Source organism: Perissodus microlepis, chromosome 23, assembly GCF_051167445.1.
Source record: "Perissodus microlepis isolate ML-2025 ecotype Zambia chromosome 23, ASM5116744v1, whole genome shotgun sequence".
Classification (NCBI taxonomy): domain Eukaryota; kingdom Metazoa; phylum Chordata; class Actinopteri; order Cichliformes; family Cichlidae; genus Perissodus; species Perissodus microlepis.
Genome location: NC_140482.1, coordinates 15,106,920 through 15,127,597, shown reverse-complemented (window position 1 = coordinate 15,127,597; position 20,678 = coordinate 15,106,920).

The window sequence follows — 20,678 nt, the reverse complement described above, 5'->3', positions numbered from 1 at the left end:
TTTTGAAAATCAGGGTTTGACTAATTGCTGTTCTCTAAACAAAACAATTCCATCATGATTGAAAATTATGCAATCGATTGAAAACTTCAGACTTTTATTTCACCCTTAAATTACCAACTGATCTTAGAGGCTAAAAATATTATTTCTCCTTGGCTTGTTGTGCTGAGTAATGACAGATTCTAAGATTTTCATTTCATTTCATTTCACTAAATGGGTTCTCCAGGTCTGTTTGTAGGAGTTGTGTTTAGAGATGTCCTGTCTTTATTGTATTTGATAAACTAGCAATAATGTGGCAAAGGAGTCACCCCAACACTAAAAGGTTACTTTAGTCATCATTGTTTAGAACACATTTCTTATTTTTTGACTTTTTTTTTTTTAACTTTTGTGTCTATCATAACCCTGCCTCATCAAAGTGAGCAGGATGCATGTTAAATAGACATGAGAATAGAAATGCCTGCTGGATATAAAAGGTAGACTGTCACTGCCATGCAGAGTTTTGTTTTTCATTATTGTTCTTGTTTTTTTTTTTATTCAGCCAACAGATCCTCACTGTTTCCTGGTCCGTTCCTCATTGTTGTGCCTTGTCAGTGTTGTGATACAAGATCATTCCTCCTTTGAAATGTTAAAGTAATGTTAATGTTAAGTGAGCACCTGCAGCTGTGCCACAGTTAAACCCTCAAAGCAATCTCTCTTTGCTTTTATGTATATAGTAGGTCTGTGTGCAGCCCAGCTTAAAAAAACACACCCATAAGTTCAGGACAGTTGTATGATACAAGGATAAAAGACATCAGTTTGGAGGTGGTTAAAGGCATAGTTTGGCATTTTAGGAAATATTTGCTTCAGAACACTCAGCTTGACGTGAGGATAAATGACACTTTCAAGTCTGTTTGGTGAATATGAAGCAGGAGTCAGCATCTGTCACTGTCGGTATATAATTCAGTCCCCTGCAATCCTGAATTGAATGGATGCATGTTTATCTGCACTTGGAACAATCTCTGTTAACCAAATAAAGCAATTTGGGTGTTAGATGGTGGTGTTCTTTTGTGATTTTAAAAATGAGTTTGATTGTTTCAATGTTCACTCTGTTGTCTATCCTGTCAATTTTGATTCAGTGCTGTATTTTACAAATAGATATACAGTCATGTGAAGAAGATAGCTTTCAAAGGCCTCTTTGTCATCCTGTGAAAAACTAGTAAATATACCCATACTGCTTCCAGAGAAATTAAGTAGGTAAGTTGCAGCTGGGCACTGCAAATCAAATGCACTTGATTAACTGACAATCAACAAGTGTTAACACCAGTATAAAAGCTGAAGGTTTGGTAGTTTTATGGTCTCATGGAATGACGTCCGAGCAAATTCACACAAAAGTCCGACCACATAAAACACAGAGAAGGTACAAAAACAACAACAACAAAAAATAAAACCCACCCCACAAAGAGCTACCTCTCAGACTCTACAGGCCTGAGATAGCATGTTAATGTTAAAGTTCATGGAAGTACAGTTAGAGAAAGACTGAGAAAGTATGGTTTGTTTGGAAGGATAGTCGGAAGAAAGCCACTACTCTCTAAAAAGAGCATTTCAGGTTTGGAAAAGTACATCTGAATAAACCAGAAGACTGCTGGAAGAATGCTCCCTTGGACAGACGAGACCAAAATGGGGATGCTTGGTCATAATGCCCAGCACCACGTCTGGAGAAAACCACAGGGCTTGTCAGCACAAACATCTCGTACCAACTACCAAGAACGGTGATGGAGAGGTGATGATTTAGGCCTGTTTTGCAGCCACAGGACCTAAGCACTCAGCAGTCACTCCTCTGTATACTAAAGTATTTTAGAGTCAAATGTGAGGTTATCAATCTGACAGCTAAAGCCTGGCCTAAACTAGGTCATGCAGCAGGACTATTATCCCACGCTCAGCAGCAAATCTACATCAGAATGTCTGAAAACAGAAAGACTTAAAGTGTTACAATGGCCCAGTCAAAGTCCAGACCTCCACCTGACTGAAATGCTGTGATGGGACTGTAAGATAACTGTGTATAGACTAATGCCTGCTAATCTCAATACAATAAAGCAATTATGTAAAGGAATGTGGGCCAAAATTCCTCCACAATTATAGGAGAGGATGATAAAGTTATAAAGCAAATGATTACTTTACTCCTGTTTGTTTCCCCCTTAATAAGCCATTTTGTGTTGTTTCGTGTTGTTTTATGTGTCTTGCTGTAAGGTGAAATGATTGAGAAACACCCCCTGTGTATCTGTCTCTTTCACCTTAGTCTTTATCTCTCAATCTGTGTTGCTCTCCCAATCTTAACAGGTGCCTATTCTCCCTTTACCACTTCCTGTCCTTTCATATGCTGTCAGATAGGGGTCGAGCCTGGGGCTTTACTTTGACTTCGAGCTTCTCTTTTTTCACAAGAACTTTTGCTTTTTTTCTGAAGGTCGAGTTTCATTTACTATTCTGACCCAGCTTAGCCCGACATGTTAAATCATATGCTCTGTCTCATTGTGTGTAGGCTTGCTTCTTAAAATGCTCCTGTCTTATCAGCAAACTGAGTTTCGGGATTCAACCTGCCTTTGTTGTATGTAGGCCAACTAATAGAATAAGGTGGTCATGGCCAAACTGGATATTACATCCTTTAAATCGAAGGACTCTAAAGCAGCTTTTACATCTTATAAAAGTTTCATTATATTGCTCCTAGCTGTCTTTTTGCCTGCGGTAACCTCTGTCCACTTTTTATGTCGTCTGTTCACATTTGGACATTACCCTTGTGGTATTTTGCTATTATTAATGATGGACTGGAATAAGAACCCCCATTAAAATCCATTTTTAATGCCCTGCATGTTAGCTTTGGACAGCCATTGTAAAAATACTTTGTTTAATTGAATGTTAGAAAAGGAGAGTTGTGAAAAGGTAAAAGCAAATGGTTGGTTTTCTGGCATATTTGGACATGCAAACAGCTGATCCCTGTTGAACCTGTGTCTGCAGATAAAAGTGATAGCTCTTTTGTTGTAAGTAGTGACACCCCTGGCCTCATAAGCTGGCATTCACTCTTTTAGCAGAAATAATACGTGGTGGGTATTTTGCATAATTGTCCAGCAGTCTCTGACACCGGTTTGCTGAAATGTTTGACCATTCTTCATTGCATAATTCTGTCAGATGCAAAATGTTTCAGGGTTTCCTTACTGTACTGCTTGTTTCAAATCCTCCCACAACATTTCTTTTTCTTCACACGGCAATTGCATAAGCCTCCTTTTTCTTCGTTCTGAGCCATTCCTTAGTGGATTCGTTAGTGTGCTTAGGAACATAATCCTGTTGAAAGATCCACTTCAGGCTCAAATTCTACTTTAGGACAAATAGCTTCACATTATGGTGATATGATGTAAATTAAAAAGTTGAATCAGTGCTGCATGGTGTCCAGTCCCTGAGGCAGTAAACAAACCTCAAACCAGAACATTTCTGCCACAGGTAGTAAAAGGCTTTTCTCCTGAAAAGCTGTCTTTGGTCTGTGCTAAATATGTCTACTATACATATGTGAACTATAACTTTGACTTGTGATGACTTGTTCCAAATGCTCTGATCTTTACCCCCACCCCCCATTTCCCTACAATGTGCAAAATGTGATTTTAGTTCAGGGATTTACTAAAATATGTGCAAATGCACATGGAAGTACAGTATATAAGCTAAAAATAGAGTTTGTACAATCCTAAAAATCTTGTAAGTCAATATTTAATATGAGCATCTCTATTCTTCAACACAGTCTGAACTCTTTTAGGCAGCTTTCTTGTTATTTCTTTAAGTAGTCTTCAGGAATAGTTCTCCAGGCTTCTTGAAGGACATTCAAGGCTCTTCTTTGGATGTTTCTGCCTTTTGTTCTGTTCTCTGTCAACATGATCCCTTTTTCTGAACTGCCAGTGTATTTGGTTGGCTGAGCATGGCAGAGCATGGTTTAAGTGAGTGAAAACAAATAGCTGTACACACTCACTGTTGTACCTCCCCCCTACATCCCGACGATGATTTGAACCAAACAGTTCAAATTTGGATTAATCACTTCACCGCCTTTTGCCACTGATTTTCAGTCAAGCTCTTGCAAATTGCAAACTGTTTCCCTTTCCTTAATGGCTTTTGACAGCCACCCTTCCACTAAAACAATTTCTGTGGAGTTTTCAGTGAACAGATGCATTAGAGAAGGGTCAGATTTATCTCCCAGGTCCTGGTTCAGGTCTTTGCTGCATTTTTCTTATTTCTTAAGAACATGACTTTCAGTTACTGTTCATCTGCTCATCTGTTCTGGGCCTGGCACTTTTTCTTATGTCCTTCAATTGTCCAGTGTCCTCAGATGTTTTAAGGGCACAGGGTTTCATGCTAATAGCTCTTTGAGAATCACCTTGTTCCAAAAATACTATATTATGCCTGTCAAATATTCGATATTTTTCATACATTCAACTAAATAAATGGGAATTGTGTGTTTTTGTGACATGCTGCTAATAACAATGTGCCTACAGCTACAATTTAAAGTTATTTTTCTGCTAGGTTGTCTGTTACGTGTAGAAGCAACACTGGTTCGTCCCTTCAGTTAGGTGCCTTTTGAATCCTTGAACGATTTATAGGTCACCGTTTAGTGAAGAAAAAATTCCCCTGAAAATGGCCAGGTACAAAGACTGGACTGAAAAAAAGGTGATGTCCAAAATAAATCTTTGAAAGACTTTGAAAGAACTATTGCTCAAGATCACTTTACAAGAAAAATGAAATGAAGCTCCTCTTTCCTGCCTCCTCATCTGGAATCATCTGTAGTCCTTTAAAGAATATAAAATGTTTACTTGCTGTAACAATTTCCACATGATGTGAACTTCTACTTCTTCACATGACTGTAGTTCTGACTTCCAGCGTCGTATGTATCTGATTAATCTGTACTATTTATGGCATGTAGAAGATGTGCAGAAAAGCAAAGGTGTGCATCGCCAGCCAATATTTTTTAACTTCCATAAACAAATATTTACACATTGCTAAAACCACATTTGACCATGACACCTTTTTCTAAATAACCCCCTCGAGCAACCAAGTCATCAAATCAGCCTAAAACATCTGCTTCAGCTGGCTGCCAAACAGTGCGTGCTGAGGTGAATGCACGCTTGCATGTCCATCTTTTTCATGTAGTCCAGTAGTGTCCTGTCAGAGATGCTACCGTTTCTGGCTCATTTCCTCGCCCGATCCCCACGCCTAGCTGCTTCCTATGCCTCTAGGTAAGGCAGCAACCTGCCAAGCCACCCTGGGGTCACACATGGTCATGGCTAATGTGACAAAGCCAGCTGCTCATTGCTGCCCGACCAGCCTCTCACCAGCTGTGATTGGATGTCAGGGGTTGCCCAGTTGGCCCGCGGGGAACCCAGGTCGGATCAGCCATGTCCTCTACACAGATAAGTGAGCTGAACTGTGCAGCTAACTTTAAATAAGCCCCTGTACAAAACCAGAACATGAGAATTTGATTTTATTAGTTGAATACAGAAAAGTTCATTTGTGTGATCTGAGTTTGCCACATGAAAGCATATCAGAGGAGAAAATATGGTAAGGAGTGGAGACTGAAAGGCAAGGGCAGCTTTGTAAGAGGAGCAAACGAAAAAAGCAAAGTGAAGAGAGAGATAGCCTTCTGACAGTTGGAACAAGTTTTGTTTCAAAGTAGGTGTCTGCTATTAATATCTCATAACTCCATGTTAATTGTTTTCCCTTTTCAGTGTGTTGGTGAATCAGTGACTTTATGGACTTTCTCACCTTTTCTAATTGTCTTATTTATTTTTATCTAATATATTTATTTGGTCTCATTGTACAGGAGCAAATATAGTCTGTAGTAATGGTAGTCCGTGCTGCATCTATCCTAGAGCAAGAGGTACTGGTTTCAATTTTCATGGCTGATTCCAGTTTCCCTGTTTTTGTAAAGTCTAACCTCATGTAATTATTAACTTGGTTTAACAAAAAAAAAACATAAATAAAAAAGACTGAGTAGTATTTACTTTCACACTTTCTAAAGAAGTGTCTATGCCTCTCATTCAAGTCTTGAAATCCAGCTGAACAGTTGGCAGTCAGTGACACATATGCGACGCTGTAATTACACTTTCAAAAATCCTACTTGGTTGTGGTGCTTCTACGCTATGTCGAACTTCTAGCATAAACACTACAAAACATAGCCATAGCTTCTGTGCCTGAGAAGTGACGCCAATGCGAATTTTCCAATAGAATTCTGTTGGAATGTTCTAGATTCCCGAGAATTCTGAAAGAACTCTGATGAACTAAAATCACCTATACACCCAAATATAGCTTTGAAAAAACTACAGTGAAGTGTCAATATAAGTATGTTTTTTCAAAGTTCACAAGTAGCTCTTTTAAACTATGTATGATCAAGATTTGTACATTTGCACATTTCATCATCTATTTATTTTATTATCTCTTCATGCCTTCTCTTCTAGCACTGCTCTTCTCTTCCCTCATATTCACCTCATCCTTTTTCTGCTCACTTCAAGCCTCATTTTCTAAACTGAAGTCAGGGCTCTAACACATGAAAAATGTGCATTAACTATTATTTACTGATTTTCAGTTGATCAGACATGCCACCCTCTGGTCTCTGGACAGCTTATAAGAGCTGGCTAAACAACAACAGCTGGTCACAATTTTCCTCTGATGAAAAAAAAATCACATTGATTATTCAATCAATCAATCATTCGTTTTTTGTCCATAAAAACACACAACATATAAACCATAATAAAAATTATTTGAAGTCACTAAGTGACAGATGTCTGACAGCATTAGATCTGCTTTGAAGAAAGTTTCAGTAACGCTGGCTAACAGCAGCTAACAGTGGCAAAAACAGCAGGGCTTAATGACTGGAAAGTTCTAGAAATCATCAACAATTCCCCTTAGTATTGTTGTTAGCGGACAGAAGTGAGCTACACTGACTCATCAACTCATATCAGACTCCTTTCACAATGTTTTAAAGCCTCCTCCAGAGGAAATAGTTATTTATGCTTCACACATGCCATTAAGAGGTAAACAGTAGCTAAAAGTTAGCCATGCTAGCGCTGACAGTCTATACTCACTAGATGGCAGGCAGAGGTGAGTCAAGGGTAAAAACTAGGGGTGGGTTTTGATAATCGATTTTCCAATTAAAATCGATTTTTAGCTTGAATAAAGCGATACTGATTCATAAAATCCTGAATTGATTTTTAAATATAAATGTATTTTTCCAGAAATGCCAAAATCTCAGGTTAAACTTCACAAAAGTATCTCACCAACCACCAAACAGCTAAAACAGTAAATGAGAGGAGGATAACGGATTCCACACAAAGACGTAACACAAAGTGCGGACCTGACGGCACGTACACTGACACGCTGTCAGGGCTGAAAGTCGACATCTCACAGATCCTGAAGCTGCAGGTTTTGTCACTCTCTGACCAAAATTGACTGAACCAGCAGCAAAAGGAGATCAAAAACTACGTCTCACATTTGATAAACATCGTCATTAATTTGCTCTTACTTTTGCTGTTTTCCTTCCACCACGATAAAATCACACTTGCACAGCGCTTTCTCTCTCTCTCAGTATACTTCAAGAACAGTTTCCCATCTCAAATCTCTGTTTTCTGCATTATTCGCTTGATTATGCACCAGTCTACCATTGTGTACGGCGCTGTCGACTGCTGCTTTTTAAAAAAAAACATTACTTCTGACAAGAAAGCCTAATTTCTGCTGTTTAATTCTGAAGAAATTTTAACTTTTTAAAATTATGCCAAATTGGAAAACGCTTAACTGTGTCTCTAATAAAACCTCTGTAACTTTGCTCTACTTCACTTCAGCAGCATCAGGTAATGTTCATATGTTGATTCATGGTTTTCTTCCGTTTTCACCCATTTCCAAACAATATGCAGAAGCATAGTGAAACCTCAGTAGACCATATATTTTTTTATATGTGTTTAAGAATGAACTGGGTGTGTCGGTCAAAGATGGTCAGTTCCACTACTACTTGTTTCTTGCCTGAAATCAAAACAGCAGAGGGTGTAACACTGTAGCTCGTGGCGCTGTGGTGTCCCTAACACCTGGAAGTCCTTCTGCAGAGCTTTGAAAATGAGAGCACAACATATGGCTGCTCTTACAGATATTCAGTTAAAGCTCTTTGCACATTGCATTTTGTTTCATTTCTTGCATTGATAAACATGTTTAGATGACATATTGCTACCAAGAGAAACAATCACAGTTGTTGTGGTCTGCGTTGCAGCAGCCTGTAATTACATTTCCGGAAAGGTGCAGGTCAAGCTAAGGGGCAGGCTAATTGGATATATCCGGGGCTGATTAGCCGTTCACCAGTCATAGTTGGTCAGCTGAAACGCATCAAATTCTTAATCCATGGAGAGGCGGTGAATTATTATTACATTGCAAATAATAATTCAAGACACATTTGTTTCTCTAGGCACAATTCTGATATTAGCGTTTAGAGTTGCTAGCTGTGGATGCTGAAGAGTTTTTGCTCCACTTAAAGTCCTGATATATTACCCCATTTAAACTCTAAATGAACACTATTAGGTTACCTTCTTTCAGTGCTAAATTAAGTCTGATTGGTGTTCAATTAAAGACCAGCTCAGAGTTTAATGTGATATGGTACAGTGCACAGTGATAGGGGGGAGGGGGGATTGAATTTGGTCATCTTCATTTGGAGAAAGCTTCATTGAATACTTAATAATACCTGTAATTACCCTATAGATCTTTGTGGTAGTTAACGCTAACCTTATGACCCACTAGTTTCACTTTGTCTCCTGGAAAACTTGCAGACCTGGAAATTGTCTTCGTCAGGATTCCCCATCGGGCGCTGACAATCAGTATAGAAAACAATAGGCAATAGGCAAACAACCCCAGCTGCCTTGGATGCCACTTTCAAAACAATCAGCTGCAACAAAAGCAAGAGAAAGGCCCTTCACCGGCACTAATTGTTAATAAGGGGTTTTGGCATAATTTATTTTTCTTTCATTCAGTTCCCAATTTGCTCCTGTTGCGATGTCATTTGTATCCCCCGGGTGCAATCTAACATTTCTGTTTGGACTCACAAATGCTTTTGCAACAAACAGCCCTGAGGAAGAGGAAGAGGACGGGGGAGTGAGGCGGGAGCATGAAGTTGCTTGTGAACCTAGCCAGATGCAGTTCATATGGAAATGTCAGGATGCCTCGGAGAGTTGTAGACTCTTGGTGGGACCGTGGTGCAGTCTTATGTTGCACTGAGCGTGGCAGAATCAGCACGGATTCAGCCGTTGTTCTGTACTTCCAAATTAAAACGCCACTACAGGTTGTTACTTTAAATTAGGTTAGGATTAGTTGGCGACAGCGTTCGATATCAGCCGCCTGGGGTTGTTGCAAGTCTTAAAAGCCCATGATATGCATAATGTGTGGTTATCAGCTCCTTGTTCTAATATTTTATCTTAATGGTGTGCAGCGGGAAATTGCGGTTTTGCATTAATGAGCTTCTACAAACACAGACGTGGAATGCTGTGAAATAATTGAATACAAAGGCACATTTAGAGGCAGTAAGGGAAACAAAAGTCACATTACATGGCAACTCCCTCATTTAGATGAAAGATTTCATATCCTTTGAGGTTCACTCACGTCCACTTTTGACCCACTCACAATCAAATGAGACGTGTACCCTTTAATGCTAATTAGCTGAATTGGGATTTTTTTGCCTTCCGTCTTGGAAAAGAGGGTTTTAGAAGAAAGGATTTTTTTTATTTTATGTTATTTTCCTTCGGTAAGAAAAGTCTGAAAAAGGTAGCAGCAAGGGCTTTCCTAAGGGTATAAAAGTAAGCCGGATTCTTCTATAAACCTGTGTTGAATTTGCTTGAATTCTTTGATAGCGCTGCAGCAGATAAGGTGCTGCAAGTTATCTTTGAGCTGCCACATACAAACAAGCACGGCTATACTATCTACCCTTGCTTTAGTTTATCTCGAATCACATGAAAGTGTTGCTGTAAAAAAAAAAAAAAGAAAAGAATTATTGCTCAAATCTGTTATTTTTCCCATGATCTCAGCTATACGTATCCATCTTTGACTGTATCCCTCACATCTGTTAATTGAAAATACCATTAAAGAGATATACTGTGTATCAGAGAAGAGAAAGGAGGGTTATCTGTGTTACTATGATACATAAAAGTGCTCCAATATATATGTTTCCCCCATAGCTGCAAGAGGTCTGTGGCTTTTAGTGATTTCCTTTCTGTCAGCTGAAACTCTCTTAAATCACGCTCCATGCTGGAGGCAGTGCACTGCGGTGAAACTATACTGAAGCGCAGTATGAGGTTTTGAAATATATTATTAACCTATGGATAAATTTGACTTATGATGCTACGCAGGCAGCGCTTGAATCGTTTGGTGAGTTATTCATCTGAATCGTGCTCTGTAATTACAATAAACGCTAATTACTATTGCAATTATCACACTATCAGATAATTTAATTGAGTCCTCAAATAAATAGGACTGTTCACGGTGTCATAAATTAAATGAGTGCTTTGTATTGGTGGACCACTTTTTATTTCTACAGTAATTATTCTGCCCTGGGACATGTCATATGAGACACTAGGATACAGTGTTGTGAATAACTATTTACGCCCTTCCTGATTTCTTACGGGATTTTTTTTGCATAATTGTCACATTTGCATGTTTCAGATAATCAAATGAATTTTAATATTAGACAAAGATTAACAGAGTAAATACAAAATACAGTTTATACATGATGGTTTCATTTATTAAGGGCAAAAAATAACCAGCCCTACCTGGCCCTGTGTAAAGAAGTAATAAAAAGTCATTTCTAAGGTTTTGAGACTCCGTAAACTCAGTAAACCACAGTGAGAATAATTATCCACAAATGCAGAAAACTTGAAAGAGTGGCCTACCAAAATTACTCACAGAGCGCACTGACTCATCAGGAGGTCAAGAAAGAACCCAGAACAATATCTAAAGAACTGCAGGCCACACTTGCCTCAGTTAAGGTCAGAGTACATGATTCAACAATAAGAAAGAGACTGGAGAAAAATGGCATCCATTGGATAGTTCCAAGGAGAAAACCACTGCAGACTAAATAATATATCTTGATTTTGGAGCTTTTCCCAAGACTTTATGGAAAATATTCTGTTGACTGATGAGACAAAAGTTGGACTTTCTGGAAGGTTTCAGTCCAGTTACATCAACATAAAACTACCACAGCTTTCCATAAAAACGACACGATAGCAACAGTCAAACATGGTGGTGGTAGTGTGATGTCTTTGCTGTTTCAGAATCTGGATGACTTGCAGTAATTTGTTGAACCGCAAATTCTGCTCTCTGCCAGAAAATCCTGAAGGAGAATGTCCTGTCATTAGTTTGTGCACTGAAGCTCAAGAGCACTTGGGTTCTGCATCAAGACAGTGATCCAAAACACACCAACAAGTCCATCTCTGAAAGGCTCAAAAAAACCAAAATGAAAGTTTTGAAGTGACCCAGTTCAAGTCTGGACCTTAATCAGATTGAGATGCACTCCCTATAGTGCTTTTGTTGATCACTGTAAGCCCTGTCTTCCTTTTTTGTTTGTTTAGCAGCCTTCTTGTCTGATATATGATGGATATATAAGTAGCTATGACCAGCAAATGGGGTCAAAATGAAGTTATAATAATGCAAACTGGCACAGAAACTACTTTGTTACCTGCTGCCAACCAACATTGTCTCTTTATTGAAAGTCATTTCATATGATGTTTATCTAAACTTAACAAAATTAACCATTTCCTTTTTGTTTTTTTGATTTTGAGGGAAGCAGTCATGTGTAGAAGATTATCACATTTGTATGTATTTTAAATATTACATATAATAATTTTGTCCAGAATTACTGAACCAGTGTAGGTGGGTTTTTTTTTGGTAAAAATTACACTTTTCTTTGGTTTGGGTTACAAAGCCACATGTACTGAGGCTGTTAGTGAGTGAGGGATGCTACCCATATACATCCACTGGTCACTTTATTAGGTATACCTTCCTAGCACTCCCTTTTTGTCTTCAGAACTGCCTTAGTTCTTCACAGTTTAGATTCAACAACGTCCTGAAAACATTCCTTATTGGTGCTGGTCCATAATGCATTATGCAGCTACTGCACATTTGTCGGCTGAATTTACAGTTCTACCACATCCCAAAGGTTTTCTGCTGGAGATCTGTAGACTGTGGAGATTATTTGAGTACAGGGAACAAATTGTCATATTCAAGAAACCAATCTGAGATTATTTGAGATTTGTGAAATGGTGCTGGAAGCAGCCATAAGAAGATGGGTACACTGTCGTAATAAAGGGATAGACATCGTCAGCAACAATGCTCAGGAAGGCTATAGTATTTAAATGATGCTCAGTTAGGATGATCAAAACTACAAAAGATAGTTACATGACCACCACCAGACTGAACCATTGATCATCAAATTTCTGCTCGATTTATCAAGACATCACATATTTGCAAAAGTGCTCTAATGTTTTCGGAGGTGCCTGTTACCCACCAGCGATTAGTCAATTGGTCATGATCAACTCTGGGCTGGACCGATTACAATACATCCGTATTGAGGGGAAAAGGAACACGATTCGTCCTGGACTTCAGCTAGAATGAAAAAAAGACACAAAGCTGGAGTTATTCTGTCTTTACACTGTCAGCTGCCTCTTCTCTCATTCTCTCTCCCCCCCTCTCCTGTTGCTACTTCAATCATGAAACTGATCAATGATCAGCTGATCAGCTTTTCTCTCATTTGTTTATCGAGGAAACCAGCGGATGTTGCGCTAAACAACAGCAGCACGCTCAAGCTTGATCAGCTGTTGTTAGAATGTATTTCATATTAATTTCTAGTATCAGCTGATGTTTGCTGGAGCCACAGCTGTAAAAGCTGCTGCTCATGATATCGGTTTGGATATGTGGTGAGAGGGAAACATGAAGGTGATACAAATCATACATATATACCAACAAGGCAGTGTACATCACTGTCACAACAGCGTTTGTTTTAGTTCAAAGGCTTTATGGTTTTCCCTATAATACCTGGTGGTGGTTTTGTCAGTTCAGCCTTATATATTATGTTTAACCCGAGTGACCACCCGGTCAGCTGGTGGGTAACAGGCATCTCCGAAAACGTTAGAGCAGTTATGCAAATATGTGATGTCTTGATGAATCGAGCAGGTATTTGAAGTTTACACAGCACCATTCTCGCATGAAAATATCTTAAAAGTTTATTTTGTGATCCAGAAAGAGTAATATTTCAAACTCCGCCACTCTGTGTTCCTTCGCCACTGCCTCATTTGAGTTTTGAACGAAATGGATTCTGGGATATTGCATTTTGTCATTTTGAGCTGATTGGAGACCAAAACAGCCAATCAGATTTTTTTGCATCCAAGTTGGCTGGTTTTGTGGCACAAATATAACGGTGTACAGAAAGAGTTGAGCGCGCACAGGCAGAAATGTTGAGAGTGCAAGCAACACATTGCGAACAAGCGCAAATGCAAAAACTGAGCGAGAGGGGCTGCTTTTGTGTGTGTGTGGATAATAGCAAACACTGAAATACATTTTTCCACGCAGCAAGGAATTTTGTTCACTCAAATTTAGCTTTTCTTCGCTCAAAATAAATTTCTCCTCAAAATGCAGCACTTGCACCTGCAAGTTTTTTTAAGTGCACTCAGAATAGTGGCACAAAAATAACGCCATAGATATGGGCCAGGATCCATGCTTTCATATTGTTTGCATCAATTTCTTGCCCTATCATTCTAATGTTGCAGCAGACACTGAGAAGCAGAAACACGTCCTGTAAGATGTTTTAATGTGCATACATGCAGCTGTTGTATTGATTTCAGTCCCTTTTCAACTCTCTGCTGAGAATTTCAGGTCTAATTCAAGCCGTAAATCTACAAAACAATCACTGAATCTCTGTAAGTACATTGTACATCTGCAGAAAGAACTTAAGTAGGTCTGCAGTGAACACAGGGGAGCACAAAATGTTTCTAATAATGAATGTGTTTTGGAGAACTCAAAGACGGGTCAAAGAGCAACTGATTTGTCTTTTTCCGCGGCAAGCTTTTTGCAAATTCATGAATAATCATAACAATGAGTGCAAATCGACCTCCCTCTAACTCCAAAAATAAAAGAGTACCATTAAAAAGATGTATTTTCCATGTGCCGATCTCCCGGGAGCTTGTTACTTGCTCACACCCTGTAAGATGGAGGTCAACAGCCAGTTTTGGAAAACGGTGCACCCTGTGGTGAGCTTATTTTTGTCAAAGCTCTCTTCCACTTCTTTTCTCTTCTCTTTGCTATACTTTTGTTTTAACCAATTGCCAATTGTAATAAGCAACACAAAAGTCTCACTAGGGAAAAAGTATCACTGTTACCAGTTAGTTGGCGACACATTTTGTTTCATCGTTTGCATTTAAAGAGATAATTAACTGATAGGATTCATCCAAAAAGTACATCATTTCACGGAAGAAATTACATACAATTGTGCACAAGAGCATTGAAAAAATATATGTACAAATGTTATCAGCACATAATAAACCATTTTCCAGGTTTAAATACAGCCTTGGATGAATGGCAACATATGAAATATAACACTGTCTTTATTTATTGAACAAGCATTAAGCTGAAATGCAGAAGCATAGTGTGCAAAACTCAGTACAACCCAAAATGTAATACTGTGTAAAACCATTTTTAGAAGCAGTAGCTTGTAGTAATTGTGTTGTGCTTGGGATCATTGTTCTGCTGGATGACTCAAAGCTTTAGCAGTCATGTAAGCAGCAGGTGGCCTCATATTTGACTCAAGAATACTTTGGCATATAAAGACACTTTCGTATTCATGGTCAACTCAGTGACTGCAGGGTTACCAGGTCATATGGCTGCAAAACAAGCCCAAATCATGACCCCTCCACCACCATGCTTAACAGTATGTATGAGGTGTTTGTGCTGATATTCTCCGATTGGTTTTCTCTAAACATGGTTCTGTATAATATAGCCAGACATCTTCACTTTGATCTTGTTTATTCAAAGGACATTGTTCCAGATGACTTGTGGTTTGCTCATTAGTTATGTGCGACACCACTGATTTCCTTTCCGATCCGATACCAAGTAAAATTCAGGGTGGTATTGACGATACTGATCCGATACCGATACTTTGTACAAACACATAATGTTTCATTGTATTTCAAATTATAGCTTCATAATGATTACAGCACATCAGACTACTTATTGCTTAATTATGTAGAATTATCATATAGAAATAAAAAACCTTTAGTTGTTTGTTTGTGGAGGTAAAATAGTCCACTTATGACTCCATTTACGCTCAGCCATTGTTGTGAGTGAGCATGCCAAGGGGCTGCGACAGCCGTATTTCGCATATGACTACGAAAGGGGGAAAAGGAAGTAGTTCCTTCCAAGTTAGACGATGCTATAGCTTCTTTCCACTGTGTTCCTGATAGTGATAAACTGCAAATTTACCCCAAATTACTAAAATATCAATATTTTAATATGAGAATCGATTCTAGAACATAAATAACTGGTATCGGAGGAAACAATATTTCAATATCGATCCGCACATCACTATTGCTCATGCTGTCACTTTCTTTTTAGATAGAAGAAGCTGTCATCTGGCAACCCTTCCAAACAAGCCATAACTGTTCAGTCTTTTTCTAATTAAAATATCTTTAACATTTAATATGTTAGTGTCTTAAGTGGCAATGGCAATTGTATTTATAGAGAGCATATTTCATTATACATAAACACAATGCACTTAACACAGAAGACAAAAACATCCGGTGTAGGTTTACAAGGTGGTGAAAACAGCAAAAATAAAACGTAAGAAATACATTCACACACAAACACAGCTGTTGAGCGTAGCCGCGTGTGAATAAAACGTTTTTGAGGTCTGGACTTTTTGCTTTTGAATGTTGGCACAGATGTAACTGATCTGAGGTCAGAATGCACTGTGTTCCAAAGATCAATAACTGAAAGCACCCTCTGCATAGTTGGGTCTGATTCTAGGAACATTTAAACAATCTGATAAGCTGAGAGGTCTGATTGGGTTATTACCCAATTCCTCTGTAGGATGATGGACTTTGGTCATTTGAATTTACTTAATTTCATTATTTTAAATACATTTACAGCCCCTCCCACACATCGGAATTCTCCAGGCCACCAAATTGCCAAAACCTCTGCTTTTAAAGACGTACATTCTGGCGATCATTTAATAACGTTGCATGTGGCTGCTACTGAGCCTTATGGAAGCGGTGAGGGTGTACTTAGTTTTACACACACTGCTTCTGCATTTTGGCTCACTGTTTGTTAAATAAATAAGGACTCTGCATAATACTGCGGTTCATTTTTTTGACATGCTAAAGACCAGATGGTATTAATTATTTATTATGTCCTGATACATAAAACCTTACAGTCACTTTACCATCGCTGTATATTATCAAAACTGTCTGCCTGTTGTAGCGCAGAACTCAGCAATGTTGGGCTAAATTATCTTCAGTCTGTTGGGGTAAACCATTCAGATTATCTGTCCCCCCCTCCCATTACATTTCTGGGTGAAATTACTGCATATTTTAAATATTTATGGTCAATAGGATTTTCTTTAAATGAAACACAGTTTTAATGTATTTAATATGCTATTAATGCTATTCGTATAATTTTGGGGAATGCATTAACTGTGCTGGATTTCATTAGTGTTTACTTGCACAAGATTCAAATGGCACTTGACTGTTTATTCTAACCCTGCAGTTAAGCTCACTGAAAAATATCTATACAGAACATGACTTGATTGTTTATGACCAATTAAACCGCATCCAAGACAACTGAACAAACTCCATCTGCTGATAAAGGCCTGGAGATCTGCTGCCGCAAGAAGAAAATGTTGTCAGACGGAATTCAAGTTGTCTGTCTGTGCTGCCAGGGATTTGCAGGAGATAATCCGCACACCAATTGGACATGACGCAGGAGACGCAGACACACATGGTTAAAACAAACTTTGCTGCATTTGAGTGGTTTCTTTAGAGTGGGATTTTAGCGTGAAGTCAAAAAGTAGACTATCAAATTAAAAGGTTAAGTCACATAAGCTTTTTTATGACCTGTCAAGGAGCTAATCTTAAATGAACACAAACAGTGAATATCTTAAAGAGAATTTGGTAATGAGTCCACATCACCACTCCAGTGCAGCTTTTCCCAAATCACTCAAGAAGTGCAAAAGAGAGGAGACAACAGTGTACTGCATGTCTTAGTGTCTGCTTTTCGGGCCTGACAAAAACTAACCTTTTTAACCTTCAAAGTTTTGTTTCTTTGAAAGTAATTTCATAACTCTTCACCTGCCTCATCTGCTGGAGTCCACAAATATAAGAATATGTAAATTACCTCCCACCTCATCCTACCAATGCGTGCCTGCAGCCGCATCTCACTCTCTCCCTCTGCATCTCTGAGCCTCAGTCGCAAATTTATTAGCTACATGTAGGGAGACAGAGCATCAGTCCACACTGCTGAAGTCTGCGTTTCATTAAACGATGAGAGGGAACCCATTGCTCAATTTGTAAATCAGGGAGGACTGGAACAAAGAGCGAGCAGACTTTCTGTCAGGTGAGGGAGGAGAAAAAGTCACAGCTTGCATCAAAAAAAATCCATAAGGGCTGGAGATCCTTGAAAAATTAAGTTAGTCATGGCAAACAAACCAAGCAAACTAAAGAAGGTGAGATCTGATCATGTAAGTGACATCTGTTGTGTTTCTTCTTGAAAGAAGGCTACAGGCTGAAACACATGAGCCCACAGTTTATTTCTGTCTGATTTCAATGTTGATATCAGTGCAATTAGACATGCAGATGTGGTCAAGACGAACCACTGAAGTTCAAACCGAGCATCATCATGGGGAAGAAAGGCAATTTAAGTGACTTTTAATATGGTATAATTGTTGGTCTGAGTATTTCAAAAACTGCCTCTCTACTGTGATTTTTCCACACACGCATCTTTGGGGATCACAGAGAAAGAGAAAATAACCAGTGAGCATTAGCTCTCTGGGTGGAAATGTTTTGTTGATGTCAGAGGTGAATGGCCGGATTGATTTGAGCGGATAGGAAGTGCGACACTAACTCAAATAGCCTGTCACGGCCAGGCGGATCAGTTGCACGCTGATCAGCTCTCTCTCTCTCTCTCTCGCCGGGGCGGAACTCATTGTGGGTTCACGCCCTCGGCCCACGCCCTCGACAGATGAGACACCTGGGTCTCATTAGGACAATCAGCATTTAAACCAGGAGGCGACTGCTGTTCATCGCTGGATCGTTGTCTACCACGCGTTAGTGAGGTCAAGCTACAGCAAGTCTAGTTAAGAGTATTTTCCTTTGTGCGTCGCACTTAACCCTGTCTCCCTGTCTACAGAGCTTCCTGGATTTTTCCCCGTGTGATTCCCGTGTGGCAGTGTCGGAGTGTGAGCCTGTGATCGTGTGTGTGGATGATCTGAAGAACGCGTGCTTTCCCCCTGGACTTCCCTGGAGACCCCTTCTTCCCTCACTCAGCTGTATATAGCACCCCCCGCACCTTCTTGTATATACACCTGTATATACATTGTAAATAAATCCTTCTTGTGAGCATCAGAACCGGAGTCCTGCGCTTGAGTCCTCCTCCAAACTGTAACATAGCCACTCAGATGGCCTTCACAGTCACCAGATCTCAATCTAGTAGAGCACCTTTGGGATGTGGAGGAACAGGAGATTCACATCATGGATGAGCAGCTGACAAAACAGTTTGATGCTGTTGTGACATATGGACCAAAATCTCTGAGGAGTCAAGAAGAATTAAGACAACTTTACAGGCAAAAACATGTCCACTAGGGAAGCAGCTAGTGAGTGTGCATTTGTTATAGAATTGCCTATTTAAATAGCAGCTAATAAAATCCAGAAATTAACACATTCTGATCAGAACAGCTAGCAAAGTTTTCCTTTTTTGTTTTCTTTTCCACTGAGCACGTGCAGTGGGCGCAAGTGGACAGAATATGCCATTTGTCATGTCTGTGTTTTAAGACATCGCACTGACTCACACTAGTAAACAGTAGTTTGTATAATAAATACATACTGAATGACAATAAGTGACAATATATCCTTTTATAATTACAGTGGTCAGTTGTCTCAGTACAAAGGCTAGATAGTGCTTGGCCTGTGTGGGCGAAAGGGGAAGCTGACTCACTGGATACTGAGAAGTTGCTGTGCGACTCTCAGCAGGAGTTGTGATTTCCGATGGATTATACACCACTTCACACTCTCCAGCAGCTGATTTTGAAGTGCACGTATGTGTGCGCACGCATCACTGTGGAAAACACTTAAATGTTGCAATGAGATAATGAATCGTTAGGAGGGACGAGGAAGGAATCTAAACGACTTCAAGATGTAGTAAACAAACTGCATGGTCGTGGTTGCCAGGTGACAGCGGCTGGCTAATCAAGGTTTCTTCCTGCTTTCCTTGCAGATAAACACATTAGGGCTCCAAGTTCCCCCCCTCGTTTAAACGGCTCCTCTTTCGTCACTAACAGTGTGTTGTGTATTCATTACCTGTACTCAGGCATCAGTGTCCCCTTCCAGAAGTTAGGCATTAAATAGTTTTAGCTCCAGGAAACATTAGCTGGATTGGGAAGCATTGTTCATACCTCCCTGTTTGAAATGGTGTGAAATGAATGGATTAGATGCAGCTAATGAAGCTCTTGACTCCCCCCCCCCCACACACACACATTGCCCTCCTCAGGTTTCATTAGCACCCCAGGACCATGTCACTGTTGACTATACTTGCAGTGCCTGAGCATTCATTAAGGGGAAATTCAGATGCTATTTCCTGGGAAATTGTCAGAACAGATGGTTATTGTTCTAGACCGAAAGACAGAGAAAGACAGAAGTGGTCTGTTTTGAGAAACAGTTTTCTATACTGGAAGCTTGTGAAAGCTTGGTGCTTTCTTTTTGAGTCGGTTGACACACTCATTTTGAGTGTTTAGTGAAAGACTCAGAAAAAAAGAAACAAAAAAAGGAAATAAGTCTTACCCCTTGGCAGACATCTTAGCAACACCTCCCAGCAGTTATTCTGTGGCAGCTATCTAAATGAATGAGCTTCACATAGTGCTATCCCCCGCTATAACGCTAATTGAGTGGTGGCACAGACAGATGCATGTGGGAGGAGAGAGACACTGCGGGACTTTATTTCCCATTTCCACCCTGAAAGAAGGTAATGTGAATGGACACTGGCTGAACATGTAAAATGGTGAGAAGTCATAGGGCACTCCAAGAAGGAATTTAAAATACTATGCAAAAGTCTTGAGCCACCCGTCATTTCTTTGATGAATGTGCTATGGAAGCCAATATTTCATAGGACCACCTTTATTCTTCAACACAGTCTGAACTCTCTTAAGCAGGCCTTCTTGTAATTCCTTTAAGTAGTCTTCAGGAATAGTTCTCCAGGCTTCTTGAAGGACATTCAAAGCTCTTCTTTGGATGTTTCTGCCTTTTGTTCTGTTCTCTGTCAACATGGTCCCACACTGCTTCAATAATGTCGAGGTCCAGGCTCTGGGGAGGCCAATCCATAACTGATAGTGTTCTGCTGTGTGCTTTTACTGCATTGACATAGTGTTTGGAATCATTGTCATGCTGAAAAATGAAGCTGTG